General features: G+C 43.9%; 1 long non-coding RNA gene across 1 annotated transcript in view; it reads right to left on the bottom strand.

Moving 5' to 3' along the window:
• Window positions 1–918, bottom strand: part of LOC311523312 — a 43,403-nt gene extending 42,485 nt beyond the window's left edge. The window contains exon 1 of the long non-coding RNA XR_014712308.1: window positions 805–918. This is a non-coding gene — a long non-coding RNA (uncharacterized lncRNA). The remainder of the gene's footprint in view (window positions 1–804) is intronic.
• Window positions 919–7,507: the final 6,589 nt, after the last annotated feature.

The following is a 7,507-nucleotide window of genomic DNA, read 5'->3' on the forward strand; positions in this document are numbered from 1 at the left end:
ACTGTCCCTCACAGCTAGGCAATGTATAAAGGCTCTGTTTGAGCTCCCTACAGTAAAGATTCCATTTTGTTCTATTTTTATGTTTTTGTTGCACTTGACTTTGACAGTGGAAATTTGTTATTCCAGTATTCATTTCTATTCACCTTCTCCCATGAGCTTCTTCCCAAGACAGCATATTGTACATTAGCTTTGGAAATAAACAAATGTCAGCGTTACCATAAGTCAACAGCAGCTGCAAAAATTCACTGAAGAGCTTGAACACTATCATTTTATTACATATTTTGAACCTTCTTATCAAAGTGCTCAGATGATAAATCACATAATAAACACAAAAGCACACAGGGATCCACCCTAACAGCACTTGAACTTTGGATAGCTAGACTGCTTATTTAGAGTGATCACTTTAGATAAGCTATTACCAGCAGGAGAGTGGAGTGAGGGGAGAGAAAACCTTTTGTAGTGATAAACACCCATTTTTTCATGGTCTGTGTGTATAAAAACATCTTCTGTATTTTCCACAGTATGCATCCGATGAAGTGAGCTGTAGCTCACGAAAGCTTATGCTCAAATAAATTGGTTAGTCTCTAAGGTGCCACAAGTCCTCCTGTTCTTTTTGCGAATACAGACTAACACGGCTGTTACTCTTGTTACGAATTACACCTGGTAGGACACGCACACAAGTGCTACGAATTACACCTGGTAGGACACGCACATAAGTGCTACGAATTACACCTTGTAGGACACGCACACAAATGCTGCGAATTACACCTTGTAGGACACGCACACAAATGCTGCGAATTATACCTGATAGGTCACGCACAGTTCGAATCTAGGCTGAGGCACAGAAACAAAGTCCACAACTGCAGAGTTCCCAAAAGACACTAAGTTTATTACGCTCGAGCGTGGTGCCCTCCTGCTAGCCAGGAGGGGACCCTGAATGCAGATTATACAAAGATTATATACCTTTTAGCAAAGCATGTTGCCCTCGTGCATCGGAAACCTTAGCCAATAAACAAACCCTTGTTTTATCTACCACCTATCCCTGCTTGGTGCATTCCTCATGCTATGCCAGTATGTTAATTACACAGCATGGTCCTAAAGCCATGCATCAGTAACTTTTATTATCAGGATGGGAGGCCTCACATCAAGGCCAAGAAACCGGGAGTTAAAGACTGACAAAAACCAGATACTGGGAGTCAAGGCAGGCTGGAGACAAGGAGGAGGATTTTCACAGGGATTCAATATCTAAGCATTACTCCTCCTGGTGTATGATGTGCTGGTATTTAAACAATGGTGGGCCCCAAACCAAAATGGAGTCACATGTGCTAACTTTTCCTTAACACTCTGAAACCTGCTTATTTATTAATTATTATTAGTAGTAGTACTATTATCATAGTGCCTAGGAGCCCAGTCATGGATTAGGACCCACTGTGGTAGGTGCTGTACAAACATAGAACAAAAAGATGGACCCTGTCTCAAGGAGCTTTCATGCTAAGTGTAAGACAAGAAACAACAGACAGACAGATAGATGAGGGAGCACAAGGAAAACAATGAGACAAAACTGGTCAGCATGATAAGCAGTGGTCTCAGCACATCTACAGCCTAACCATTGTCAAGTTTTTTGTAGGTGTCATAGCAAAGGAGAGTTTTGAGATGGGATCTGAGAGCTTGAACAAGAGTTTTAGCTGTGTGGAAAGATAAGAAAGGCTGTTCCTAATACGTTGTAGTGAAGGCGGCAGATAAGAAGGATCCTGCTATAAAAGACTGCTAGTACTATTTCACATCAAAAAGACTTCAGTAAACAAATACATGTTGATATCTGAATAAGCACACTGTCATTAAAAAAAAAAGCCTTTTTAAAAAAAATTACCACACCACTATAATATAAGCACTTTAAATATCACACAGCAATAGCGAATGTTAAACACTGACCGTGTTAAAAACTACCTGTTCATGGAGTTCCAATGCTGGACTGTTGTCTAAACTGTTGTGTACCTGCATGTTATGCATCTTCCATCATGAACTCACCTACCTCTGTGATGAAAATGTGACTGTTTTCTGAAAGGCACAGATTTGGGAAGCTGGATGGAACAGTGGTTTAGTGAACTATCTTTCACCTTTTGTGGACCACATTCAAATCCTACTTTTGTTCATTTGCCACAGTTGAGAATTTCCACACAAAAGGGCAGGGCCGTTAACTATGAGCCATGTAAAAGGTGTGTTACTCTAACTCTCCGGGGAACCTTGCACAAAGTTAGTTCCTGTGTGCTGTGTGGCAAGTGAGTCCTAAATTCCATGGCAAGACCTGCTGATCTTTGAGGGTATGTCTACACTGCAATCAGAGTTGTGATTGCAGCATGGATACACATACCCGAGCTAGCTTTGATCTAGCTAATTTGAATAACAGCACCACTGAAACTTTGGCAGCATGGGCTGCAGCAGGAGCTAGTTCCACATGCCCAGGGGATGTTCTCAAGAAGCTAACTTGAGGTATCATGGCTTCACCGCTGTTGTTATTCAAGCTTGTTCAATCAAAGAGTTTGCTTACACATGGTGCAGCGACACCTCCAATTGCTGCGTAGATATACCCTGAGAGACTCTGTTGTGGAAGACAGCAAATCCAGTAGCAGCTTCAGGTAAATAAATAATGGCGTTTTTTTATTGAAGTAAGTGTGAAAATGAATAATACCAAACAGTGCACTATTTGTGTTATTTCGATATTAAATTGAATTTATTTTCTGCTACCCGTACATTTTCAATTTAAAATACTGTGACACTTTCTTGGAGTGCCAGAGCTGTAAGTTGCTGTGTTACCCCCCTGCCTCAGCAAGACAGAGACTTGCTGGTACAAATGTTCGTTGTCTGCTTTCTCTCTCTCTAATGGGGCCAGCTCTAACTTCATGTGTGATTCACTAGGGCCTGCCCCAGCCTGGTTTTCTGGCTTTCTATTTACCTTGCTCATCGTTCTACTTGCCTTGTAACCATTTCTTGGTTTCCACTCCCACCACTTGTGAATCTCTCAAAATCTAGTTTATGAGTGCTTGAAGTGTGAACCTCAGCCAGCCAGCAAACTGTGTGTAAATCCTGCCTGACTTCCCAACTGTGATGCTTCCTCAGGGCACTCAAAATTGAGAGTCACCATGTTTCTTCACACACACACACACACCCCCGCGGCCCTGCCTCAGCTGAACCATACAGGTTGATGTGTAAACGGTGTCTCTGGAGACAGCGAACTTCTTAATTCTATGCATGTCCAGTGACAGTGATTGCATGCTACAGGGGAACACTCTTCAAGGGGGCACAGGGAGTAGGGTGCACCTACAGTTAACCTGCAGGGCAAAGTAAAGGCTGGCAGAACTTCTAAGGAGATTGTTTGGGTGGCTAACAAACTGGAGAGACAGGGAGATGACACCCAGTTTAGCACAAGAATCCCTCTCTCACTGCGGCATGAGAGTAACAAGGTAACTCACAGTCCTGTGAGGAAGCTTCACAATTACACTGCAGAATTTCTGTACGTACACAGTTCATAACTCCATTGTAGGAACTGTCGGGGGGTGAGGAGGGGAAAGGGATCTGAACATGTGGGCAGTTGGATAAGGGACATTTGGGCACCAGGAAAGGCACTGGCAACTGTTTGGGATTCAGGTGTAAGCCCATTAGTGAACATTTATGTTACAAAGATTTGCAGTGAAATAGTGAATGTTGACATTTAAATTGCCCTCATTACATTTCTGAGTTAACAGCCCATTGATATTGTAAGGGGAGTTCTTATATTTCTTACAGCTGTAGTTTCAGGGTCTCTGCAGACTCAGGGAAAAACTGCATTGGTTTACACTTGGCTTGTATTTTGAAAGGTTTTGTTTGTTTGTTTTGCATCTATAAGAGCTACAAACATAATGTATTTTAAATTAATCCTTAGATACAGGACGCAGTTATACAGAAATATATAGAGTCCACTGCTGTGGAATACATGGGGTCCTTAGGACACCTAACTTAAGTCAGAATTACTACTTCTTTGGGTCAAGGACTATCTTTTTATTCCAGCACCTAACACAATGGGGTCCCGGTCCATGACTGGAACTCCTGGGCACTACATTAATATAAATAATAATAATATTAGTACCTTACCTTCATTAGCACTAATTACTGTGTCCACAATTAATAGTTTAACTACCATCTATTAATTACATGTGTGGCCTTCTTTTATTAAGAGATACTTAGGATTATTTTCTGGAAGCACTGCATTCCATTTTATTCCATCGCATTTCAGAATGATGTTACTTTTCAGTAAACTTGCTGAAGGAAGACAACTAAATTTAGTTATTTAAGAATTCACCTCTGCACATTCTGCACCTTCTATTATTGCCATCACCTGTTGATTTGCTCAGTAGGGATAATTTTTGAACATGATCCTGATACTAGTTTTGGAGCACAAGAAAGTATCCATTAATATAACCCCATAAGTCTTTAAAACTAACATGTTTAGAAACCCAGCAGTGTCTGTTGCTCAATATGCGAAGGAAATAAAATGGGAAGCACAGCTTAAATTTAGACTGGGTTTTGCATGCTCTGATCTTTTAGTTATGATGATAAACTGATTAAATGCCTGCATAAGCTGTTAAAGACAAATCTGCTTTTTGTACCAAGTGTGGAGTGATTATGAAATACTCCTTAGTGAAAGGAGGGGTATATTTCCTCTATGATAAGAAAATGAAGTCTGAGTCATAGGGGAAAGTCAAATGAGTGGGTACAGGAAACAGAAATTCAGGTGAAGTTCCATTAAATGAAAGAGATGTATGCAGGATATTAGCTTTATTGCAGAACTCAAGAAAAAGAAAACAAAACAAGAAACAGAATGGAAGTAGATGAATGTAGTTGCTGGCTTTAGATCACTGCCAGCCTGTGGTAAGCTAATTACTTTGTTTCGAAACCTAGTATGTTACATAATATTAAACCTCAAGAGAAAACAGAGCCAGTACGTCATAAACAGCAAAAAATTCCACCCCGGAAACCACAAGAAGGACCAAACAGTCTGGTGAAAACAGAACAAGTAACTGTCCAGGAAGGGGAAATACTTTGGGTCTGATCCTGCACATCAATGAAATCAATAGCAACTAGCTATTAACAGAGCACCGTGTACCTGTTGTTTGAAGTTTATAGTGTAGTCTGTTGTGGGGCTGTGCACTAAGCCTGGTAGCCTGCTAGGCAGGGTTGCCAACTTTCTATTTGCAGAAAACTGAACACCCTTGCCCTGTCCCCTGCCCCATCCCTTCTCCAAGGCCACGCCCCAGCTCACTCCATTCCCCCCTCCTTCTGTCGCTCGCTCTCCCCGACCCTCACTCACTCACTCATTTTCACTGGGCTGGGGCAGGGTGCAAGAGAGAGTGAGGGTTCTGGCTGCGTGCTCCCATCCCTGGGGTGGGGCCAGGGATGAGGAGTTTGGGGTGCAGGAGAGGGCTCCGGAATGGGGCAGGGAGTTGAGGTGTGGGAGGGAGTGAGGGCTCTGGCTGGGGGTGCGGGCTCTGGGGTGGGGCCAGAAATGAGGGGTTCAGGGTACAGAAGGGGGATCTAGGCTGGAGCAGGGGGATTGAGAGCTCCAGCTGTGGGTGCGGGCTCTAGGGTGGGGCAGGGGTTTGGGGTGTAGGAGGGGGCTCAGGGCTGGGGCAGGGTGTTGGGGCGTGGGAGGGGGTGAGGTGTGCAGACTCCAGGCAGCATTTACCTCAGGTGGCTCCTGGGAAGCAGTGACATCTCCCTCCAGCTCCGAGGTGGAGACGCAACCACGTGGCTCTGCACGTTGCCTGCAGGCACAACTCCCTCAGCTCCCATTGGCCATGATTCCTGGTCAATGGGAGCTGCTGAGCTGGTGCTAGGGGTGGGGGCAGTACACAGGGCCCTCGTGGTCGTCCCTGGTTAAAAAGCCAGCCACTAAGTAATCAGAGGAGCTAGTGAACAGTAGCAGACAACAGGGAGTTTAGAGAAGGAGCATGAGAGCCAGCTACCCCTAACATTCTCTAAAGATAGGTCAATAAACTCCACTCCCTCTCCAAAACCCCCCCAGCAAGAATAAAAGCAATGCAGGCAGAAGTCTAGGAGCAGAGTGGAGGCTATCCACTTTATTGCACTGAATGCAGCATGTATGATTACATGCCTTGTAGGCAGATGCCATGTGTGCACATTCGGTGCAAGCAGCTTATGGCCCTCAGAGTCCAAGTGCGGGTTCTTGAGACTAGAGGGGCTGAACTGGAGGAGCTAACAGAGGCAGAGAAGTACACAGAGAACACTTCGTGGGACACAGTAGAATGGTCCCACCCACAGTCTGATGGCCTCTGTGCTGCTAAGGGGGATGAAAGTCTTTGGGAAGGAGAACATCTCAAACTGGAGCAGAGGGAAATAATTCCATAGTTGGGAAACTGCCTTCCAGATGATGTCATGGAATCCTCTTGCACTGAGGTTACCCCTGCAGGGGAGGGGACCCCAGGTATTAAGAAGAGACCGGCAATAGTACTGGGGGATTCCCTACCCCAGAGAGAGGGTAGGGAAAAGTATTCCCTTTTCATGTCATGATTTTGTTTCTCTTGCTTGACTGATGGGTAACTCCTTGGGCCTACCCTGAGGTCTACTTTGTAAATATCAAAATATAAAGCAGAATGAAGAATAAAGAAAACCTGTCTGAGTCAGACTGTCTTACTCCATGCCCCCAACTCCAAAGGGAGAATTAGGGAGGAGATGAAGTAGGTGCCTTGCCAAAGTACCAGTGACATAAGGAAAGGAGAGAGTTCCTAGAGGCCAAATTTAGGAGGTTAGGTTAGAGATTAAAGTCCAGGACCTGCATGGTAGCATTCTCTGAAATGCTTTCAGTTCCATGCACAGAGCCAGTTAGACAGGCAGAACTGTAGGGGCTCAATGTGTGGATGAGACAATGGTGTCTGGAGGACAGTTTTAGGTTTATTAGGAACTGGGAAACCTTTTGGGAAAAGAGGAGACTATACAGAAAGGATGGGCTCCACCTAAACCAAAATGGAACCAGATTGCTGGCATGTAAAATTAAAACAGCTGTAGAGGAGTTTTTAAAGTAAGGGCTGAGGGAAAGCCGACAGGTGCAGAAACCACACCATTCAGACAGAAACATCCCCTGGGAGGATCTATTAATGGGGGTTCTCTATATCCTAGTAAAGAGGGGAGGATAAAAGTTACTAAAGTACAGAAGCTGAAGCGAAATAGTCAAATGAAAGAGTCCCATTCAATTACATCACATGAAGGCAGACAACTAAATAAGTGCTTGTATACAAATGCTAGAAGTCTAAATGCTAAGATGGGTAAACTTGAGTGTCTGGTATTAAATGAGGATATTCATTTAATAGGCGTCACATACATTTGGTGGAACAATGATAATCAATGGGACATGGTAACACCAGGTTACAAAATATATAGGAATGACAGAATAGGCCACACTGGTGGGGGAGTGGCACTGTATGTGAAAGAAAGCAGAGAGTCAAAAATAGGAAAA

Source organism: Lepidochelys olivacea (assembly GCF_965140295.1).
Source record: "Lepidochelys olivacea isolate rLepOli2 genome assembly, chromosome: 7".
NCBI classification, from domain to species: Eukaryota; Metazoa; Chordata; order Testudines; family Cheloniidae; genus Lepidochelys; species Lepidochelys olivacea.